This window comes from Danio rerio, chromosome 11, assembly GCF_049306965.1.
Source record: "Danio rerio strain Tuebingen ecotype United States chromosome 11, GRCz12tu, whole genome shotgun sequence".
Classification (NCBI taxonomy): domain Eukaryota; kingdom Metazoa; phylum Chordata; class Actinopteri; order Cypriniformes; family Danionidae; genus Danio; species Danio rerio.
In genome coordinates this window covers 35,335,453-35,359,890 of record NC_133186.1, presented here as the reverse complement: position 1 = coordinate 35,359,890, position 24,438 = coordinate 35,335,453, and the positions used below count along the sequence as shown (strand labels likewise).

At 36.4% G+C, this 24,438-nt stretch overlaps 1 long non-coding RNA gene across 1 annotated transcript in view; it reads left to right on the top strand.

The window, feature by feature from the left end:
- The first annotated feature begins 10,651 nt into the window (after positions 1-10,651).
- Positions 10,652-24,438, top strand: part of LOC137496655 (uncharacterized) — an 87,401-nt gene continuing 73,614 nt past the window's right edge. The window contains exon 1 of the long non-coding RNA XR_012387242.1: positions 10,652-11,187. This is a non-coding gene — a long non-coding RNA (uncharacterized lncRNA). The remainder of the gene's footprint in view (positions 11,188-24,438) is intronic.

Here is a 24,438-nt window from a genome sequence, read left to right as displayed (position 1 = left end):
AATGTAGGGAATATTTTTTCAACAAATTTCTTAACATAAAGGTTTTTATAACTGATTTCGGGATTAATTATTGTGATCTCCCGATTGCAACAGATAAATACTGGGAAATCTCTGTGATGCCATTGCATGCCGCTTAGCTTTACAATCTTAAAATGTGAGCAAAATCACCTGTTTTCTCATCATTTTAAACATTAAGCTAGAGAATCATTATAATACTAGCTCTAAAGTGACATATGTGAATGATCAACGGTTCCTGCTGTTCTGACGTCAGCTGCAGATGTAAATGAATGACGGAAGAAAGTAATTCCTCTTACAAAAGGATTTTGAGACTCTCTGTGATTGTGCCATAGAACTCCCACAAGTGCAGATATACAGTCACATTGCAATGTCACTCATGCGATATTGCTCATATAATTATAATAGCTGCTGTTGTGGAGATTTTAGGAGACAAAATTAAAAAAAAATAAAGATTGTATAATACAGCCTTTAAAATATGTATCAGGATTGGAACTGATGAAAAAAAATTGTTAAATACCATCAAAAGTAACATTTAAAAGTAAATTTTGGATGATGTCTTTGCATTAAACAAAAATAAAAGTTGTGAATTTATGAATTAGATTTTCCAATTCCAATACCTATATATATATATATATATATATATATATATATATATATATATATATATATATATATATATATATATATATATATAAGGTTCCTGCGTTCTGAATGATTTTGAGATATTGAGCTTACAAATTTTGCAATCCATATAGCAAACAGTATATGTGTAACAGTTCTCTTTCATACATTAACATGACTGAGACTCTAAGGGTTCTCTAAATGTAAATTATCAAATGTATCAATTATCAAATTTATCTAATTAAAATGTTATTATTTATTACATTTTATGCTTTATATAAATTATTGAATTATATTTATTTAATTATATGCCCCATGAATTAAATTAAGTATTTGCCCTTCAAGGCTTAATATTAAATTTAAAAACTTTGAAAGAAACAGACGATGAACAAATGAGTTTAATAAACACTGAAAAGTGTTTCACTGACTATATGTTAACAAATAAATATGTTTCACATTAAAGGGCCATGAAACCCCCTCGTTTCAGCAGGGTGTTTTCACACCTCTACTTTGGAAAAAGTCAGAAAAGTGGGCGTGTCCAGCTCTGTTTAGGGGGGAGTGTCAGAGGAACTAAAGTGGGATGGTGTGGGAGTGTCTATTTGGGCGCGCGCGAGTTTCAGTCAAAATACACACACATGAGAAAGTGATGGTGTTTAACCTACATGGACATCTGTAGTCGAATTATTTGCCAAATTATTAAATGTTGGACTTTAACTGCAGTTTGGCTCTTTCATTCAGGGAATTCATTCATGCCCCTCGCGACAGACGAGATATTTGATTCGAGGATCTGCTCTTAGCGTGTATTTTTCATGCAATGTTTAATACCGCACGGCAAATGAGAGAAAAAAAAAACTCTGCATTTCCCAGAAACTTAGATGCACACGGCAGGTAGCGTCAGAAAGCCGCGTGTGTTATTCCGGTCACAAAATGCGGTGCTATGTTTGCACTCAGTGCAATAGTTAACTTAATTCGATACGAACAAACTGAATAAACAAAGAGCACTGGTCGCTCACTTACCAAATCTGTAGAGACAGGACAATCACCAGCAACTAGAGCCGCGTCTTTATGAAGAGGAGAATAACAAGCGAATCCGGATTTCAGCGTTTGCAGATGAGAACAGCTCTCAGGTAAACAATGTTCCTCCTTAGACACGTAAGTTATTGTTGTCGAGCGTTGCATACACTGTTAATCCACACATGATCCAGCTGAGCTCTCACAGAGAGAAAATGAAAACGAAACTTAACAGCAGCAAACTATAAAAGCAACACTTCACGCTTGTTTTGCCAACACAACGTGCCGTCTCTGTGGCGTAAACACGATGACACTAATGAATATTAATGAAGTTGCACAATAGAGCGCGCTGATTGGTTTGAACCAAGCCTTACTCATGCATTAATGCAACACACTGTAAGACGTAATAAGACTCACTCTGGCACAGACGTCCAGTCTGCACGCTGGAATACAACGCTATTTTGTCATGACCGTGACGCAGCTTCAAAAATTTGTTTCAAACAGGAAGTACGAATTTGCTTGAAATAACGCAAAAACAACCAATTTACACTTTTTAGTGAAATATAGGTGTCCTAATAGTGTTTTTAGCAGTGTGGGACACATATACGACTGTCAACAGCTCAAAAAATGTGTTTTGGTGTTTCGTGACCCTTTAAATATATACATTTTTAATATTCATTTCTTTTTCAATAATGAAAAATTTAACATTTCATCTCAATGTCGGTGTTGGTGACATACGATCGCCTCACAATAAGAAGGTTGCTCATTCGAGCCTCAGCTGGGTCAGTTGGCATTTGTATGTGGAGTTTGCATGTTCTCCCCGTGTTCGGTCCAAATATAAGTCCAAATATTTGCGGTACAGGTAAATTGGGTAAGCTAAAATTGGCCATAGTGTATGTGTGTGATTGAGTGTGTATGGGTGTTTCACAGAGATTGGTTACAGCTGGAAGGGCATCCGCTGTGTAAAACTTATGCTGGAGAAGTTGGCGGTTCATTCTGCTGTGGTTATCCCAGATTAATAAAGAAACTAAGGCGAAAAGAAAATTAATGAATGAATGAATGAATCTCAATGTCAAGAAATGCTTCTAAATAATCACATTGACACACATCTCAGTTTTGTGTGGTGTGGCAGCATTATTTTGTTGACTCTGATTTTATGTAATTTTGTCTTTCTGGTGTTTCCCGCTGTCAATGGAGCAGTCCAGCAAAATGACAGAGAAAGCTGATTCTGATTGGTCCTCGTGCATGCATTAAAAATGCTGATTGGCTCACAGAAAGAACCGAGCCAAGCTACAGTTTGACTTTGTAGATAAACCTATTTTTGTTTTTTAATTAAAAAGTCTTAAAATGTGAACAACTTATAAAAAAACATGCCATAATGTAAATAAGTTGTCATTTAATTAGAATATGTCAATAACTCAATTTTGACAAAAATGTCAGATAGAACCTTATAATTCTAAGGTGTCGATATATATATATATATATATATATATATATATATATATATATATATATATATATATATATATATATATATATATATATATATTATATAATTATTATTATTATTATTATTATTATTTTGCCTGCTGTGTCTCACCTTATATCTGTTTGTTGTCTGGCTTTAAAAGCAATACTCATGTGTGTTTAATACTGCACATTTAACCCCTCATAAGCTTTTTTCCGCATCTGTTTAACCTCGCTGCCGTGTTGGTTGACTAGTGGCGGCGGTTAACCGTATGATGTAGGTGCATAATTCACATGCAGCACAGGACTCTGGGTATTAAACAAATCCCAGCGGTGAGGACAGTTGTGGAGGGAAAAGGGGGTGAGGGTGGGAGGGGGTGCATTGACGAAATGACCAGGAAAGCCTAATTAAAGTTGCTGAGCTCAAACGCATTGATGTATTGCATCCATTATGGCCCGGTTCGATAGGTCTGGCCTCCAGCACTGCTACAGACACTGACTGCACAGCAAACACCCTGAATAGTGAACAGGAGAAGCGGCGGCGCTGCTGCCTGAGAGCTGGAGATTGTGCTGTCTCGAGTGGCTGGAGAGATTTATGAGTCTCTGTGTGTGTATCCATGTATTCATACGGGCAGTTAGAAGAAGTGTCCATTCAGTCATGTGTCTGTCTGTTGGTGTTTTTTTTTTATTTGAAAGAGCGGTTGCAGCATTGATAATGAACGCTCGGTGTGTAGGCTACAGGTCATTTTGAGCTGTTCATGCGCAATATTAATCATCAGCATGTTAATAGTGGGCATGTGGTAAATGGAATAAATTGAAAGTGCATTGTTAATTAAACTGATAAAATCACTGACATATCTGTACTGAGAGTCATTTTTTATGTTTAATTATTATTTTTTTACAGTGTTTTTTAATGGGTACTGGTTTCCCTCATTCTTCAAAACATCTTATTTCAAGAGTTCACACTTAGCTGATAATCAATAAAGTGTAATTGGCATGCTGTCCCGGAAGAGAGCCCTGAGGTCGTAATATCCTCGAGCCCTGGGCTCCCTCCTGTTAGAAGGGCAAGGAGGGAGTTCGAGCTCAGGTAGGTCTCGAGAACTCCCCTGCTGTTGCCATGTGAGAAGTGTCTACTAAGGTTGTCTTGTGTGGTAATTTAGTTTAGTCGATTGGTGTATGTTTTTGGACGGTGGAAGGAAACCGGGGAACCCGGGGGAAACCAACGCGAACACTGGGAGAACTTGGAAACTCCTCATAGAAACGCCAACCAGGCAGTGCTTTTTACTGATCATATACTGACCTAAAAATCAAACCGAACCGTGAGAAGTTTGTATTGTTGCACCCCTTATATATACACACATACATATGTAGTACAGAATGAAGGTGATAGTGTTATAAACTATGATTTATCTAGAAATATACACTCCCGGCCACTTTATTAGGAACACCTTTCCAATTGCTCGTTAGCACAAATTTATAATCAGCCAATCACATGGCAGCAACTCAATGCATTTAGGCATGGTCAAGACGAACTGCTGCAGTTCAAACTAAACATCAGAATGGGAAAGAAAGGTGATTTAAGTGACTTTAAACATGGCATGGTTGTTGGTTGTTGATGCCATATGCGCTGGTCTGAGTCTTTCAGAAACTGCAGATCTACTGGGATTTTCACGCACAACCATCACTAGGGTTTACAGAGAATGGTCAGAAGAAGATAAAATATCCAGTGAGCTGCAGTTCTGTGGACACAAATGCTTTGTTGATGTCACAGGAGAATGGCTAGACTGGCTGGAGCTGATAAAAAGGCAACAGTAACTCAAATCTCTCAACACGTCAAACCTTGGATCAAAACTGTTACAAAAGTTACTATGCGCAAATTACAGTGCATCCATAATTGCATACTTCCATACTATATAGTATGTTAAAAACGATAGTATACTACAGTAAGCCAGACGAGTAGTATGTCCAACTTCATAGAACTCAAAAGTAGGCGAGATTTACCTACTGTAGATGACCTACTACTTCTGACGAGATTCTGAAGTGAACATCCAATGGACGCTATGCTATCCTTAGATGCCATGCGAGAGAATTCATGAATGGGAGTAAAGCAATGCATCTGACGTGGATTGGTCACATGATGATGGAAAATGGCAGATGTATATCCAAGATTCATTCATATTATTCACATTCATACTACAGTAGAACATACTTTTATAACGTTTGTTTAGTAAATTCAAATTCAATTGTAGTACCTACTGAGTAGTAGGCGATTTCATACACAGTAGTGATGGGAAGTTCGGATCATTTGACTCGGATCTTTGAGTCTCATTCATCGAGTTGAACGAATCTTTTTTTTTTTTTTGAGTCATTTCATTCATTTGGTTCAATTTGCCAAAATATTATTAAAATGTTATGAATTACTTCCAAACACATCTACAAGCCCAAAAGGTTGATCACACAACAAATAAGTCATAAATAGAACACTATAAGAAGGAGAAAATAATAATTCAATGTTTACCTGCTCTTTTGTCTATGAAGGTATTGTTGTCTCTTTGCTCAGCTCACCACTTCTTCAAAGTGTCAGTGTTACACTGACAATCACATACAATTTCAACCAATGTACACAGTCTGAGTCGATAGGAGCCATGATAATTAGTTCACCTTTTAAGTCTTCTGGTTCTTGAGTCGTTCGTTCATCATGTGACAGAGTGATTCAAACCCGAGGACTCGAGAGATGAACAGTTCAGTTCTTTTTTCCGGCTCTAAAGGCATATGACTGGCCCGTGAGGAACGAATGACTCAGACCTGATAGAAGACTCGAGAGTTGAACGGTTCAGTTCTTTTTCCGGCTCTAAACGCATATGATTGGCCCGTGAGGAATGAATGACTCAAACCCGATAGAAGACTCGAGAGTTGAACGGTTCAGTTCTTTTTCCGGCTCTAAACGCATATGATTGGCCCGTAAGGAATGAATGACTCAGACCCGATAGAGGCCTCAAGAGATGAATCAATCAATTGTATTTCCAGCTCTAAACGCATATGATTGGCTTCTGCCTTTCCGCGATGAACGACTCAGAAGACTTGAAATGAGCAATACAACCTGCACAAATGTTCGCACGCGCGGATAAACGAATCACTCCCTGAGAGGACTCGTAGTTCCCGAGTCATATTGAAGATTTGTTCAAAATGAACGAATCGATCATGAACGACCTATCACTAATACGCAGCCTAAGTCCTGCTTCTTAATGGTAAAACTAAGGGCCCTGTTATACACCCGGTGGAATAAGGTGCAAGACGTGTTTGCCCAGACATGTTGGTATTTTCAGACAAAGATCTCCACTAAACCGGCATAATGTTGTTAAAACACATTCAAGCAGGTAGTGAACATGCATGCATGTTTGTTAGGGATGTAACGGTATTGTAAATACCGTCATACCGCAATATTAATTTTTTTCGATATTACCGAAGTCGCATGACTCGGTAAAACTATAGGTCTTCTGAGAAAATTTGCTCAGGCGAATGAAGCGAACGGGAGGTAGCGAAAACTACAATACCCATCAGCCCATGCTTGACCATCATCCCTTGCGGTCTGTTGTTGCTACAGATCCAGTAATGCGGAAATGGAGTGTGCTGCTAGAAGCGGGGATGAAAAGAGCTGGAAAACTCTAAAGCAGGTCGCACACCAGAAGCGCCGCTCGGCGCCGCGACACGGCGCGTACATGACAGATTAAAGTATCGCACACCAGACGCGCACATTCGAATGATATTTAACATGAAACTAATCAGATGGCGCTCTGTGGCGCGGCTGAAAAATGAACTGCGTCCTGAGCCGTCGCCGGGCGCCGCCGACAGCCGCCGGTGTGTGTATCCTGATAGAAACCTATGATTAGAATTCTAAAATACATGGCGCAACGTGGCGCGCCGCCGAGCGTCGTTTCTGGTGTGCGACCTGCTTTACACGCACAGTTCAGTCCTGCATTATCTCCGTGTAAGTTCAGACTTCGCAAGTTTGATCAAGGCTGCAGTCTCTTCTTCTCAGTTTGATATGGAAAAGCAGACTATACCGAGGACACAGGTAAATCTTCAAAGGGAACCATGTACTTTATAACTTCATTCACATCACCCTGGCTTCATTGTTTCACTTTCTCAACAATAAAATGTAAACATGATTTAAGGAACTGCCTATTTTCATTTTAATATTAGCAACTTAGACAGCAGAAATGTTGAGGCGCCGTGCTGTATAAGATGAGCGTCATCTTCACTGTCTGGATATTTATAACAAAACGGAGCCGATAACAACTGCCTCCTTTCAATTTCAGTGAAAATACGAAACACACCCTCTCTTTTGCTGAGTATCAGTTTTAATAATCGATAATGGCCATTTTAAAAGTATAACATACAATAAGTTTATACATTATAGGAAATAAAGGCAAGCGATCAGTCAATATACAGAATAGGCTACGTGGTTACATTAATCATTAACTTCTCTTTGCGCTCAGCCAAAACACGTTACCTGAGAACAAGTAATAGATTCCAATGCCCAAAGTCAGGGAATATGTCGTTAGATAAAGACAACAAGATAAATGAAATATCCCGTTTAATAAATATAGTGAGATTAGATCCAGCGGGAGATGCTTGATGAGAAGTCCGACTAGCAGAGCTCTCATCTGGGTAGATGGGCTGAGTGTGATTAAATGTTGAATGTGATGAGTTTTCAACAATACTAAATTGAAACTTTATTTTTTTACATGGTTTAATAGTTTTTTGTTATTAAAATTGAAATTCCTGTTTCAAAGCTTACAGATAGATGGCTAATTTGTATGTCATTGACACTTTTGGCACTTTTTTGGAGTATTTTCATAAGTTTTGTTTTTTCCTGTAAATGATTCAATAAATACCGTACCGTGACATTCATACCGAGGTATTACCGTACCGTGAAATTCTGATACCGTTACATCCCTAATGTTTGTCCAAGTAATATGCATGCTATTTTCTATTTATGCACAAAGTTTGCCATGAAAAACAGCATATGAACAGATAGAAGAAAGAAAGAAAAAATAAATGGGCCGTTCTTTTCTCTGTTCTTTGGCTGACCTTCCACACCTCTCAGCTCATTCTTCACTGTGTCTCCATTGTAGGTGTGACTCTGAATTAAAGATGAGAATGCAGTGGGAATTGAAAGAAAGAAAGGGACTGCCAGTACGTTTGCCTCATACCATTCATATGTGTACATAATCTCTTCCTGAGTGTAGAATTTGCACACGTGCATGTGTGTGTGCTTCCTTATGGCTTTACATTTGCTGATATAAATGCATGAACATATTGTACACTTTCACCTCTCCCCTTGCGTTTTTTTTGCTCTGCCAAAAACACAGCAGAACATAAACCACAGGGATTAGCCACGTTAGCCTGTGGGCTAGCATTACTAGCACCGTCTCACACAGCGCTTCATCAGTGGCCATCATAGGCCTATGTAAAGCATGTGGGGTGAGTTATGGCAGCTGTAACAGGCAGGCACGGGTGTTTATAATGTGTGTTATGGTGCCAGGCCTCCGGGGGAGAGAATAAAACACTGACTAATGGAGGCGGGTACAGGAAGGAGAGACAGCAGCAGCAGATTGTGAAGGTCATTGCTCTGAGTGCCGCTCGAATGAAGGAGGACTCGCTTTTACGGGGAGATTTACTGGCTCTGTTACAATCGTTGTTAAAGGTGATGTAATGTTGCGTATATTCTGTATTGGAAGAGGTCACAGGTAACGTTCGCGTTTGTTCATGTCAGGACTTTTAAATGTAATCAAAGGACGTGGTGTCATTTATGCAGAATTTTATGGATTGGCGAGTGTGTGTGATAAAGGATGTGTAGTTCGTATGAGTTGTTCAAAACCCCATTCATAGTAAGTATTTAAGTTTTGGAATTAAAGCAAGTGACTTTATTAGTATTTTTTTTATTCAAATTATCATTAAAAACATTGATTAATTTAGGAATGAACAAATAATTGTCCTTATGAGTGAGTCCTTTAAGTCATTTGACCACATTCATTCAAAACAGAATCATTCAAGAATAAAAAATGACTGTCCTGTTGAGAGATTTGTTTGTCAGATTCGTTCAAACATTATTTTGAAAAATTAACTGTTAATGATGTTTATATCTTTGTTCTGATCTGCATTTGCAAATCTTTTGAATCAATTGTTTATCTGATTCATTCAAAACACTGATTAAATTGGGAGTAAAACATCTGTTTCTGTTGGTCATTTGAATTTTTGTCTCATGATTCATTTTGAACACTGCTAGGGATTAAACAGATAACAGTCCTTATGCATCCATTCATTTGTACAGAAAATGTATTTATAATGAAATTCAACTGTCCTAATAAGTAGATACTTTGTGTTATTATCTAGTTTGGTCAAAGCATTGATTCAACTCATTCATACAAACAGTGATTCACTTAGATAGGAATGGAATTCCATTGTACTTTAGAGTGAGTCAATTGATTAGTGTTTGATCATTAATCATTGATCATCTGTTTAAATCATTGATTAATTTAGGAATAAAATTCTTCTTATGAGTGAGTAATTTAAGATTAAATTTAAGAGATTGACTTTAAGGTTGTTTTGTAAATGAAACAAGTGACTTTGAGTGAGGCGAGGCAGTGGGGCAGTAGGTAGTGCTGTCGCCTCACAGCAAGAAGGTCGCTGAGTCACTGGTTCGAACCTCGGCTCAGTTGACGTTTCTTTGTGGAGTTTGCATGTTCTCCCTGCCTTCGAGTGGGTTTCTTCCGGGTGCTCCGGTTTCCCCCACAGTCCAAAGACATGCGGTATAGGTGAATTGGGTAGGCTAAATTGTCTGTAGTGTATGAGTGTGTGTGTGAATGTGTGCGTGGATGTTTCCCAGAGTTGGGTTGCAGCTGGAAGGGTATCCGCTGCGTAAAAACTTGCTGGATAAGTTGGCGGTTTATTCCGCTGTGGCGACCCCGGGTTAATAAAGGGGCAAAGCCGACAAGAAAATGAATGAATAAATGACTTTGAGTAATCTTTTCATTCAAAGCATATCTAACAAGTGAGTTGTTAGTGTCATTATTCAATTTGTTCAAAGCATTGATTAGCTAAAAATCTATTTTAATGTGCTGCTGAATAAAAAAAAAAAAAAAAAAGCCTACATCTTCAGTGATGCGAGGACGACCAAATGAATTGTTTTGGAAATTTACAAAAACAATACTAAATTATTGCATCCATTTATTGAAATGACCTGTGAGAAAGAACTAGACTGGAGACTTCCCAACACTACAGCACATAGAGCATACATACATACATTCTGTCAGATAAAAACTATTCTCAGTCTCAACAGTCTCTTTAAATAGAGCCTAGAGGACTGGGATGCTTTTCTCCAAGTATAAATTATGTGTGTGTAGCAATGAAAGATCTGAAAGATATGAGTGACACGCAAGAATAGAACTCTGAATATCCACATTCCCATTGGGAATTCTTACACCTGTCACTATCACACACACACACACACGCATACACTCCGTCTGCCAGTGCTTCGCTTTGCTAGAGTGAGCGACACGGTGGATGGTCTGCCACTAATTGCTGCAGTTAAGACAGCGGAACTTACCTGTGCTGAAGAGCTACCTGGTCTAATGTGCTGTAAAATCATTATGCTGTTTGCCGAGATCTTTGTTCGATACTTTTCTTTTTACCTTGTTTTTATTTTATTTTTTGCTTGAGACAGGACTGTTGACACGGATGCCTGGCTTGCAGAGTGGCTCGGCTTTGCATAGTGTACATCACCCTTAATCAGCCCCTGGAGAGCATTCCCGAATATCGTTCCTGAGCACTCCTAGAGTGAGGAAGATACCTGTAAACACTTTCAAACTATTTGCAAGTTCCAGGGTTAGCTGTCACTTTGTATATTCGGCAGAAAAAAAAAAGTTCAGGTATCTCAGGAGTCTGGTTAAAAGCTACCCAGCATTGCTTTCCTGCTGTCAGTCAAAGAAACATCGTTTTTTTCTTTCGCAAACACGGGACTTGGAAGGCAAATGCAGGAAGTGGCAATAACAAGCCTGAGCTGAGGTAGGTTCGCGCCCTGCTTGTTTCAAGCACTTGTGTATGCATGCGTGAGCCTGTATGAATGTGCAACAAAGCTGAAAGGAACACTTGGAAGTGTAAGAGAGCACAAGTGGTTCACATTCCGTCTTTGGAAAGACGCCTTGCTATAAAAACTATCCCCCATTGAGGAACCTTCTCTGTCGGACGCTTTCTTTCAAAGCCACTTCATAAGGCTCTTTCTTTTTACCTCGGTGTCTGGGGTCTGGGCGAGGACATAGGCTGTGGATTTGTTAGTTCCCAGTAATGGCCAATCACCAAAGCAATTAGCATGCGGCAGTAAAATACTCCCAGAGTTTTAAAAGCAAGCCTGGGGCAACATACTGTTCCCCGGGCAGCCAAGTTCTCCCCTAGAGGCCAATTCGGCCCAGCTAATCCTGCCTCTAATTAAGCCAATTGATGGAGGACAGTTGTTGTGTACAGTTTATTTGGATGTTAAAACGCCATACCGCAAAAGAGCTTTTGGAGCAGGGTTTGTTTCTCTCTAGAGTAATTAAAATAATAACTGCCCCAAAGTCTTTGCTCCATTACCAGATGACAATGAAAGCTGATTTTATATTGTATTTAGATGAAAGATGGAGCGGATGTGTTTTCAGATGATGGCTTTTCTATTGGGTATTTTATCCCAGTGATTTAAAATGATTTTAATATTCTCATTGAAGTGTTCTTTACTTATTTTTTTGCCATAAATGCTGACCAAAAAGAACACTGATCTTCACAATGATGACTTACAATGCTACCAATGCAATATAAAAAATAAATAAATAAATGTAAAAAAAAAAAAAAAAAAACTTTTCTTTTTGGAAGTAAATATCTGTGATATACCTTAAAAATTAGCTATATTAATTTAACAACATTCTGAGGTGTGAAAGATAACTTCAAAAATAACTCTCTTAATGTTATTTGTGGCGAAGCAGTAGCCAGTAGGTAATGCTGTCGCCTCACAGCAAGAAGGTCGCTGGGTCACTAATTCGAGCCTTGGCTCAGTTGGCGTTTCTGTGTGGAGTTTGCATGTTCTCCCTTCATTTGCTTGGGTTTTCTCCGGGTGCTCCAGTTTCCCCCACAGTCCAAAGACATGCGGTACAGGTGAATTGGGTAGGCTAAATTGTCCGTAGTGTGTGTGAATGGGTTGTGGATGTTTCCCTGAGATGGGTTGCGGCTGGAAGGGCATCCGCGTAAAAACTTGCTGGATAAGTTGGCGGTTCATTCCGCTGTGGCGACCCCAGATTAATAAAGGGACTAAGCTGACAGGAAAATGAATGAACGAATGAATGTTATTTGTTGCATTACTGGATGATAATGTGAGCCGGTTTATATTCATATTAATAATCTGGATTGAAAAACAAACAAACCGTGCTTTCTTTTAATTGTGCACTGATAAGATGATAATTGTGGTTTATTAATGAATAAAAAGTACAAATGCACAATCAAACAGAACATTAATCTCCACATACTCTCACTGGCCACTTTATTAGGTACACCTGTTCAATTGCTCATTAATGCAAATTTTTAATCAGCCAATCACATGGCAGCCACTCAAAGCATTAAGGCATGTAGACATGGTCTGATGATTTATGTGACTTTGAATGTGGCATGGTTGTTGGTGCCAGATGGGCTGGTCTGAGTATTTCAGTAACTGCTGATCTACTGGGATTTTCATGCACAACCGTCTTTAGGGTTTACAGAGAATGGTCTGAAAAATAGAAAATATACAGTGAACGGCAGTTTCGTGGGCACAAATGCCTTGTTAATGCCAGAGGTCATGAGAATATTTAGACTGATTCCAGCTCAAAGAAAGGCAACAGTAACTCAAAGAAGCACTCGTTACAACCGAGGTATTCAGAAGAGCATCTCTGAATGCACAACACATCAAACCTTAAGGTGGGTGGCCTACAGCAGCAGAAGGCCACACAGGGTGTAACTCCTGTCAGCTAAGAACAGGAAACTGAGGCTACAATTCACACAGGTTCACAAAAATTAAACAATTGAAGATTGGAAAAAAAATTGCCTGGTCTGATGAGTCTCGATTTCTGTTGCGACATTCGGATGGTATGGTCAGAATTTGGCGTCAACCACATAAAAGCATGGATCCATCCAGCCTTGCATCAATGGTTCAGGCTGCTGCTGGTGGTGTAATGGTGTGGGGGGTATTTTCTTGGCACACCTTGGACCCATTAGTACTGATTGAGCATTTTGTCAATGCCGCAGCCTACCTGAGTATTGTTGCTGACCATGTCCATCCAATTATGACCACAATGTACCCATCTTCTGATGGCTACTTCCAGCAGGATAATGTGCCATGTCATAAAGCGTGAATCATCTCAGACTGGTTTCTTAAACATGACAATGAGTTCACTGTATTCAAATGGCCTCCACAGTCACCAGAACTCAATCCAATAGAGCACTTTTGGGATGTGGTAGAATGGAGCATTCGTAAAGATGTGCAGTCGACAAATCTGCAACAACTGTGAGATGCTATCATTTAAATATGGACCAAAATCTCTGAGGAATATTTCCAGCACCTTGTTGAATCTATGCCACGAATGATTAGGACAGTTCTAAATGCTATATATATATATATATATATATATATATATATATATATATATATATATATATATATATATATATATATATATATATATATATATATACAAATACAAAAAAAATAAACTTTAAATATATAAATTGTAATAAACATATACAGGCAGAAATTACAATTTGTAGATTTTTATTGACAATGCACTTTTTTTGGGGTGTCTGCATATTTCAAGGATTTTGTTTTTCTCCTGCACTAAGTCATCAATCTTCACAATCTTCTGTTTAATAAGTCTGTTTTGTTTAAATGCGCCAATCATTTCATTCAATTCAATTTCATTCAATTCATTCAATGGTGATCATTGTTTTTTACTAATAAAGATAGTCTTGTCATATCAACTAAAGCAAGTTACTGCTATTGGGTCAAAATTTGTTTTATTCTGTTTAGTGGATTTTTTTTTTTTTTTTTTCAAATTTGCTAAATAAGTCATTAGTACTAGTTAGCATATCATTCTGTTTTTAATTAGTCTACTTACAAATGACAAACACAAACTTACTTCTCCATTTTTTTTTCCATTGAAAGCAACAGATAAACAAGCTATACATCAGGAAATTCTACAATCCACAAAAGTTTATAAAGATTTTCAGAAGAAAAAGTGCTCCAAAGAGCAAACTTTGCAGTATACAAACAGTTTCTGCAAATTTACATTTGATTAGTCAGTACTGTCTTTTCATTTCTGAAAACGTTTGTGGGCCTAAATATTATTTTATATATTTGTTTAATAAATATGTTGTTCAAATGCACCAAAAATACATTGCCCATTTTCAGAGAAATGGATAAAAATATATATTTTTAAATTGGCTGTAATCCATTATGCGAGCACTGTATATAGTTTCACCAGAACAATTTTAGGGAAACAAAATCAATTTCCCAAGTCAGTTTCTGAGATGTTTTCCAAAACAATATTTATTGATGATTTCAACAGCATGCATACTTTTGAAAAGGAATTATAGTTAACTGCCCCAAAGTTATTTTCTGCAGTACCAAATGATGATGATAAGCTGATTGCTACAGTTTCATATTAAAAGATGATGCAGACAGGTTTGCAACTCCCTTTAATTGCAGCTCCGTTTATTTGTTAGAAACACAAATCCAGCTGTGCGTAATGAAACGGCCAATTCCTTGTGAAATTACACGCATACATGGACTCTTTTGTGATACGCTTGCATGGGCTGCAAACAAGGTCAGTCTACCTGCAGATTTTGTGCAGCTGACAGCAGCAGAGTTGTTGATATCTAGAGGTAGAGATTTTTAATAATGTTTCCCAGGCAGGACCTTTCATTCCCCAGTGATCCTCAGGAGGGAGCTTTGCTCAAGGTTGAGGATCTTATCTATTCATGCTGCGCACCCCGGCAGCTCTGACTGAAGTGCTCCCTTGACTCGTGCTAGGACTTCTGATGCCATTCTGGCCAGATTGCATTCTGGGAACAGAGGGAAAGAGAGAATTAGGGGGGAAAGGTGGGGAAAGTGTTTCTAATGTCATTCTCTGGCTTCAAACGGTTTGGAAAAAAACATGTAATGCACTGTGAGATTGTGTCTTTTGACTTTTCACCTCTTGATGTTAAATTACTTTAGACATGTTGCTTTGTCTTCTCCTTATGTTATATGTAATGCTTCGTTTTTTCAGGGGTTCTTGAATCTGTTTTGAATTTATACCAGAACACAGTACAACAGTAATTAAAAGGATTCTCCTTTAGGATTCCACTATAAAAAATACAGCTATTGTCCCATTTCAACGACTGATATATACTATTGAAACTACTTGCTTATTATGTTTACTTCATAATTTGATTAAAATAGTTTAAGAGCTTTTTTTATTAATTTTAAAGTGTAAATATTTTGATACATCTATCCATTGTTCTATTCATCCATCCATCCAACCAACCATTCAAATTTTACTCCATAAATCCATCCATCCATCCATCCATCCATCCAAATTTTGACACATTCATTTATCCACCCATCCATCTAAATATTACTCCATCCATTCAGATTTTACTTCATTTGTCCAAATTTCACTCCATCAATCTATTCAATCATCCATCCAAATTTTACTATCCATCCATCTGTCTGTCTGTCACTGTGTCCAAATTTTACTCCATCCATCCATCCATCCATCCATCCATCCATCCATCCATCCATCCATCCATCCATCCATCCATCCATCTTTATCCTTCAATCTATTAAATCTATTCAATTTTCATCCTTCAATCTATTTATCCATCCATCCACCCATTCATCCATCCATCCATCCATCCATCCAAATTTTATTCCATCCGTTCTATAATTTTACATCATCCATTCATTTATCTATCCAACCATCCATATTTTACTCCATCTGTCCAATTGTTACTCCATCTATCTATTCATCCATCCATCCATCCCATTTTTACTATCCATTCATCTATCCATCCACCTGTCTATCACACTGTCCAAATTTTACTCCATCCACCCTTCCATTCAAATTGTACTCCATCCATCTATTCATCCATCCATCCATCCAAATTTTAATATTCATCCATACATCCATCCATCCATCCTCTGTCACTGTCCAAATTTTACTCCATACAACCATCCATCTAAATTTTACTCCATTTTTCCTCATTTTACTTCATCCATTTATACATCTATCCATCCATCCATCCATCTAAATTTTACTCCAATTGTCCACATTTTACTCCATATATCCATCCATCCATTTATTCATCCATCTATTTTAAGATAACAATTTTTACATAATTTTACTCAATCCATCCACATTTTACTTCATATGTCCTTCATTTTATTATATCCAAATTTTACTCCATCAATCTATTTATCTGTTCATCCAAATTTTACTATACATTCATCCATCCATCTGTCTGTCCGTCTGTCACTGTACAAATTATTACTCTATTCATCCATCCACCCATCTGTCCAAATTTTAGTCCATCCAAACTTCCTCCTTCTATTCATTCATCTATTCATCCATCCATCCATCCATCCATCCATCCATCCATCTAAATTTTACTCGATCGGTCCAAATTTTACTCTATCCATATCTATCCATCCATTTATCCATCCAAATTTTATTCCAGATCCTCAACTATATTTTGTTTCAGCTTTAATATCTAAAAAAGTTGAATGATGGATGACCTTCTCAGGGGATCTAAAGTAAGAAGTCAATATCTTCTTAAAACTGTTGATTAAAAGAGCAGCATTAAATTTCACTCCTGCTTGTCTTTTTAGCGACCTGATGGATTCAGACTATCAATATACACACTAAAACCTTTAACCTCCTCCATCATTCCTGTCTATACACCACCAGAAATAATTTACAACCAAAACTCTGAGCGCCAATACTACATGTTCAAATATACGTGTGTGGCTAATCGGTCACCTCTACAAAGCTGAACCATGATTTACTTCCTAGAAGCACTTAAGACTTTGTGCAGAGAGAGAAAAAGAAAGAGAGAGCATATCTGTCCTGCAGTTGCTAATCTATTAAAATAGTAGTACCCTCAAATGGGCTGACCGGACCGCCATGGGGAATCTAGATCATGTTGATTACGATGTTTAAAAGTGTCTTGTGTGTGTGACCAGTCAGACAATCACAAAACTAACGCCGCTTATTGATTATGCTTTGATCAAACCATGTCAATGAAATCACACAGACGGGGTGAGATTGATTGACCAAAACCATCTGCTTCAGAAATGGAGCGCTCGAGAGAGGGTGGAATAGGTCAGCATCAAAGGAATGAAAAGAAATGAAAAAGTGTAAGTGGTGAATTGATTTGCTTTTAGATGTTTACTCTGAAGTGAACAGTTTTACTTCCAAAATCGGGTAAATTTTGTATTTGACATAAAAAGTACTTTTTTATTTGGAAGTAAAAGCTATGCAGGCTATAATGCAGAGTGAACTGTGGTCTGTGTGTTGTCACTGATTCTTTTTATAATCATCTTGAAACTTGTTAGGCTACATTTCACGCACCCATCAATAAATGGGTTTGTTGGTAAATCTTTCCACTATCGTATGTGAGAAAACCACAGGCATTGCTGTTTCAGTGACTCTCTGACCCAGTCACCTTGTTATATCACTTTGACCCATGTCAGAGTCACTCTGATCTTTTTTCCTGCCCTTTTCTCCTGCATCTAATGTGCTGGTTATGAGTAGGGCCACATGGAATCTGCACCTGCACACACATATATATATATATATATATATATATATATATATATATATATATATATATATATGTGTGTGTGTGTGTGTGTGTGTGTATGTGTGTGTGTGTTTTATGTATTACATTGAATAATTAAATATAATTATATTTAATTGTCTTTTAGATTAGATTAGATTCTACTTTATTATCATGACACATGTACAAGTACAATGCAACATAATGCAGTTTAGGTTTAACCAGCAGTGCAATAGCAGCAAGTGCAGGATACAGATATAAGTTATAAAGTACAGTTATAGAAAAAACTATGGTGATATTTACAGATAGATACTATGAACATTATATACAGGTTGTATATTAGTGGATATATTATATTATAAGTAGTTCTAATTGATTAAAAATTCTATATATATTAGAATATCTAATTGAATAATTAAATATATCTAATTGATTATATATATATATATTTTTTTGAAAATGATTTTAAAAGCATAAACATTAAAACCTCATAATACATTTGTTATTCCTTTAACTTATTTGAAAACTCAAATAAAATTTTTAAAAACCCTTTTGATTTTTTTTTAATCAATTAGAACTACTTATAATATATATATATATATATATATATATATATATATATATATATATATATATATATATATATATATATATATATATATATATATATATATATATATATTTCTTAAGTCCACAGGTTTTGTCTGGCCCTAATTATGGGTATTATCTGTACTCACAGAAGAGAACAGGAGAAACAACAAACATGCATGAAGTTTCTCGCAATACATGCAAAAATAGATACAAGCTGCAAGTTTATTAATACAGAACATTTCATACACAGTGGCAATTCAAAGTGCTTTTGATAAACCGGAATAAAAGAGACAAGTTTAATAAAAATAAAAACAAATAATAAAAATTATTAAAAACAGATTAAATGTGTTAAAACTGGTTATAAAAGAATGAAAAATAAGAAAGTAACATATTAGTGCAATCTGTTGGACATAACACAGTGCTGATTCAGTAAAGGCAGAGCTAAACAGAAGTGTTTTCAGTTTGGATTTTTAACTCTATTCTGAATGTAACTGGGAGCCAGTGTAAAGACCTGAGGACATGTGTGATGTGCTCTGATTTACTGGTTCTGGTCAAAATCCTGGCCGCAGCGTTCAAGTTGAGCTGCAACTGTCTGAATGTCTTTTTGGGAAGGCCAGTGAGGAGACCATTACAGTAATCCACCCTGCTGCTGATAAAAGCATGAACAAGTTTCTCCAAGTTCTCACTGGGAACAAAGCATATAATTCTTGCAATGTTTTTGAGATGATAGTATGCTGATTTACTAACTGCTTTGACATGACTGTTGAAACTCAGATCTGACTCCAGAGTCACACCAAGATTCTTGACTTTATTTTTGGTTGGACACTTAGAGCCAAGATACGCATTCACCTTAAGAACTTCTTCTCTGTTCCCAAACGCAATGACTTCAGATTTCTCTTTGTTTAATTGAAGAAAGCTTTGGCACATCCAACTGTTCATTTAATCAATGCATGGGCAGAGGGTTTGAATGGGGCTGAAGTCTTTACAGTAAGGCTATGTAGATCTGAGTGTTATCAGCATAGCTGTGGTAGGAGATTTGGTTCTTTCTCATTATTTGGCTCATAGGAACCATATAAACGTTAAACAGGAGAGGGGTCAGAATTGAGCCTTGTGGGACTCCACATGTCATGGGTGTCCACCTTGACCTATGGTCACCTATACTGACATAGTAACCTATCCTTTCAAGGTAAGATCTAAACCATTTGACAAATGCATATTATTTTGGGGGGCCCCAAAAAGTGATGAATGATGGCATTGGTTAGTGGCTTTTATTTTTAAGCTTTCCAAAGCACAAAAATCGATTAGCAAAATAACCCAAATGCGACTAGTGGGTTAGCGCATGTCTTATGCTCCGGATTGATGTGTTTTTATTTGTTTGTTCGTTCGTTCGTTCGTTTGTTCGTTCATTCGTTCGTTTCTTTCGTTCGTTCGTCCGTCCGTCTGTCCGTCTGTTCGTTCGTTCTTTTATTTATGTATTTATTTATTTATTTTATTTATTTATTTTATTTTTTTTTTCTGATAAAAGTATATATACTATTTTTAAAACCAACTTCAAGCAGTGGCCAGATGCATACTATTTACTATATGCATAATGCAAAATCAGTAGACCTGTGCACAGTGAACTATTCCTTTAAAAGAAAATAATTTGCACAAAATGCAGTCAATGGTGATTCATAAAATGCAAATCAGCTACAATCAGAGTGAGAGTTAAAAATCTAAAATAATAATAAAAAAACAAAACATGTGCAGTACATACAAGCAGCATGTGGTAGGTCACTTTATAATCTTAAAATAAATGAATGGAAGTGAATGAAGCACAAAACCTAATTTCTTTGACTTGTTCACAACAAGAAACTAAATAGAGTCAATTTTGTTTTTGTGTTGACTACAATGATGTCAGCAGCTGGCATCTTTTCACCATTACAAACGCATTAACAGCAATATGTCAGTCTCTAGCTGATAAAGCCCCATACACTAATAAACAAACTAATCCGTGATCAGTTTTTTCAGCTTGATACAAATATGTAGATGATGATATAGGGGTGATCTTAGTTCAGTTATACGTATAGCACACTTGTAAGAGGTCCATTTGAGGTAAAGAAAAGCCGAGGCTGAAAACACACCTGCATTCAGATTAATGCCCGGCGCCTGCTGTAGAGCTGTTGGAAATGAGTGGGCCGGGTTTTTTTTATTGACCCGCGATTGACAAAAAAAGAGAGTCTGAGCATCTGAAGGAAAGACTAGAAAGGCCGAGAGGAACAGAGGAAGAGAGAGAATGGTGGTGATTTCTGCAGTTTGTGAGCGAGCCTGCCTTCAGGGCACATAGCAGGGCCCTAGAAAATTATTCATATTTCACCGCTGGGCTCTGGCGCGTCGTCCATCTCTTCCAACAACAAAACTCTCTCGCCTTCAGATTTGGCAATGAATACGGGTGCCATTCTTTCCTAATGCGATCAGGCCTCAAATGATGGCCACAAGTCAATCATTTGTGAATCAATAGAGCTTTAGGGGGCAACAAGAGTGGGCATTTACTAAAAAAGAACAGGAAATTATGAGTGCCCTGCCTCTGTTAAATCATATCTTGGCAACACAGGAAAGTTATATGGTATGAACGGATTGGCTGGAAATTCATATGAAAAAGCAATATATATATATATATATATTTATGTTTATATGAATATATGAATAAAATGTTGTATTGTGTTTTAATTTAATTGAAAAATACTTTATTTCAATAGTGTTATAATTTTTATTTCTATAATTTAAATAAATGCAACTACATTTTAGTAGTCTAGAATATTATTTATGTAATCTAGAATATTAATATTATTAATTATTATTATTATTTTTTTTTTCATATACAAGTATAGTAGTAGTAATAGTAGGAGACAAAAGTTGACTATGCTTATTCTAAATACTTATCATTTCTTTGGACTGATATAAAATGCACATTAAGATTAATTGTAATGCATTCCACTTTCCAGGATGCATGTAATAATTCAAGCCAGAAAATATTATATAAATTATGCCTTCCGGGACAATAATCAGTATAAATGCATATGACCTCGAGGCCTGATGGCAGAGCTTTTTTGACCCTGCATAGGAACACACAGTGAACTCTTTCCTTCTCATAAGAGGGAAAAGCTATTATACTAAACATATTCCCACACCAGAGCTGAATATGTTATTCCTGCTGAGAAGATTGAGAGGGTGTTTTTGAATAGAATTACAGTAGATTTATCATATGTGTCAGGTTAGAGTAAACCACAGGTCACAGCAGGAGGAACTAGTAGTCTCTGCTTCTTGCTTCTGACACCTAGAGAGTAAATGAACTCTTATTTGATGGTAAAAAATACGATTTTATGAGAAATACATACATATGTAGACATGCATCAGAATACATTTGTACAGGCCATTTCTGCAGTTGCATCATGTTTGGATGACCAATATGTATTTTAATGTTATCTTGTCGTCTGTGCTTCTGCTACTGTATATTGTTGCTTCAGAGTTATATAACCTTGCAATAATACAGAAAGTAACATATTTATTTATTTATTTATTTAAAGTTGTGGATATGTTGGGACTGTTTTTATTTAGAAAACCAAATATGTATCTCCATCAAGCCAAACTTTAACTGTATAGTGCTGTGTTAAATCGAAAATCAAAAACAATAATGCATTTTCACATAAAAGATGCAGCGCATTATGAAAACCCTATGAAAACATTCTGAATTGATGACTTGGATACAATATGTGCAATTACATGATAGCAATTGTGTGTTTTTGCTGAATAATTATATTATTTTCTATATTCTTGTAGTTTCTAATGTCTTGAAATATTAAACATTTTCATAATATCAAACCTTGAAGCTCACATAGTCAAGAAAAGAAGGTAAAGTTAATAAAATTAACTTTGTCATGCATCATTGTTACAACAATATAAGTGCGATGCATTTTCAAATAAAAAAATAGTAATAAATGACTAAAGTAGTCATAACTATTTACTATATAGTTATAATGTAACTATATACTGTATTTGACAAAACAAAAAATGAAAAAAAAGGGTATTGAATAAACATGAATCTGCATTGAATGTAGCTTCCTCATACTGTGCACGTTGATGTATTGTACAGCACAAATTTTAGGTTTTATTAATTATAACTTCAAAAAACTATTATTTTATATGTAACATTTTTATTACATATAAATTGTTTGTTTCATTTCAAACTTTATTATTTATTTAAATATATATATTTATTTATATGACCTTCTAGAAAAAAAAACCCTTTAATTTAATATCATTGATGAGTTGTACAACACTCATTTTATGTTTAAAAAATATGCAATATTAACTATTTATTAACTATTTATTATATATAATCTCATGTAGATGATGTGTTTTGCAACACAATTTTAATGTTTTAAAATAAAATGATAAAATTAATATTAACTAATAAAATAAATTGTTAATTAAAATAAAATAAAGAAATAATATAGTAATTATATTATTAATCAATTGTTAATCGAAAAATATTTAGCTTAAATTAAAACTTTTATTTATTTATTTATTTTATGCTCCAAAACCGTTAATTCATAAATTTGAGAAGAATGTCAAATTCTACATTCAGAATGCTTTTCAGGGCTTGGTTTCCGCTACATTCATTCATTCATGGCGGGGCGCCACACCAAAATGCATCCCGCAACGGCTATATTACAGCTTCTCAATCAAACATTCAGTCATTGTTTTTGTGCTTTAATAGCGGGTTATAATCGCACCAAAACATAATAAAAGGTAAGTGATTTATAACAGCGCAAACTTTTCTGTAATCATAGTGCTGTGTGTTATTTGTTTAACCCTTTAAGGTGACATGCTGACTGACTGACTGACATTCATAAATATTCCTAGCCAATCTACTAAATGTTGGAGACATACCACATGAACGCACTAAATCGCATGTCAGCAGTTTATTTGAGAGCGCACAAGAAAATCTGCGCCGGAGCAGCGTATATTTGAGGGTGTGCATAGAGTGTTGTGCACGAGCAGAGGAAATGGGAGCGCAAGCAAAGAGATTGACATGCTCATATTACATAAATGTGATCTCGACTTGTAATACTGCGCTCACGACATTTGTCATTGAAATAACGCCATGGGTAGTTGGTAGATCTGTGTAAAAGGCCTGCCACCACAGCTAGAAATCCAAGAGGAAAGACTGCAGGGTCTCAGTCCATTTCATGTACAACATTGATTTGTTCCACTTAATTTTGCTAAATTGATTACAATAACCTCAAAATCCAATCTTAAAATGGCTCAAAATACATTTAGAACCTTATAATTCTAAGGTGGCGATATTATGTGCAGAGACGGGAAGTATGGATTTAAAGCAATGGTGGATCATTGGTGTTCTTTAATTGGGTGGAGAGGCCACTTAGCGTCATTCCGCCATCCTATTGCCAATGCTGGGACAACAGGCCTGTCCTCTCAGAGTGTATCCATGGAGACATAAGCGTAATGGCAGACAGTCATCGAACGGAGAGGCCAAGTAGGCGATTATTAACTTCTAGTGCCTTTAATGTCAGTGCTCTGTTAATTACTAATTGGTAAATTACAGAGTTCATTCTGTGCACTGATGGGGTTTGAGTTACTGGAGGCGTGGCGGATGTTTGCTATTCATCAGAGATGATTCAGCAGGCCTTAAAATAGATGTCTCATTCACTTGTGTGAATCAGATGAATCAGTAGTTCATTGTTTTAACACAATGAGAAAATTGAGTAATATATACAATTATTATTTACATAAAGATAATTGAGTGTGGTGCATTTATGTTACAGCATAATGTTTCATAAAACTATA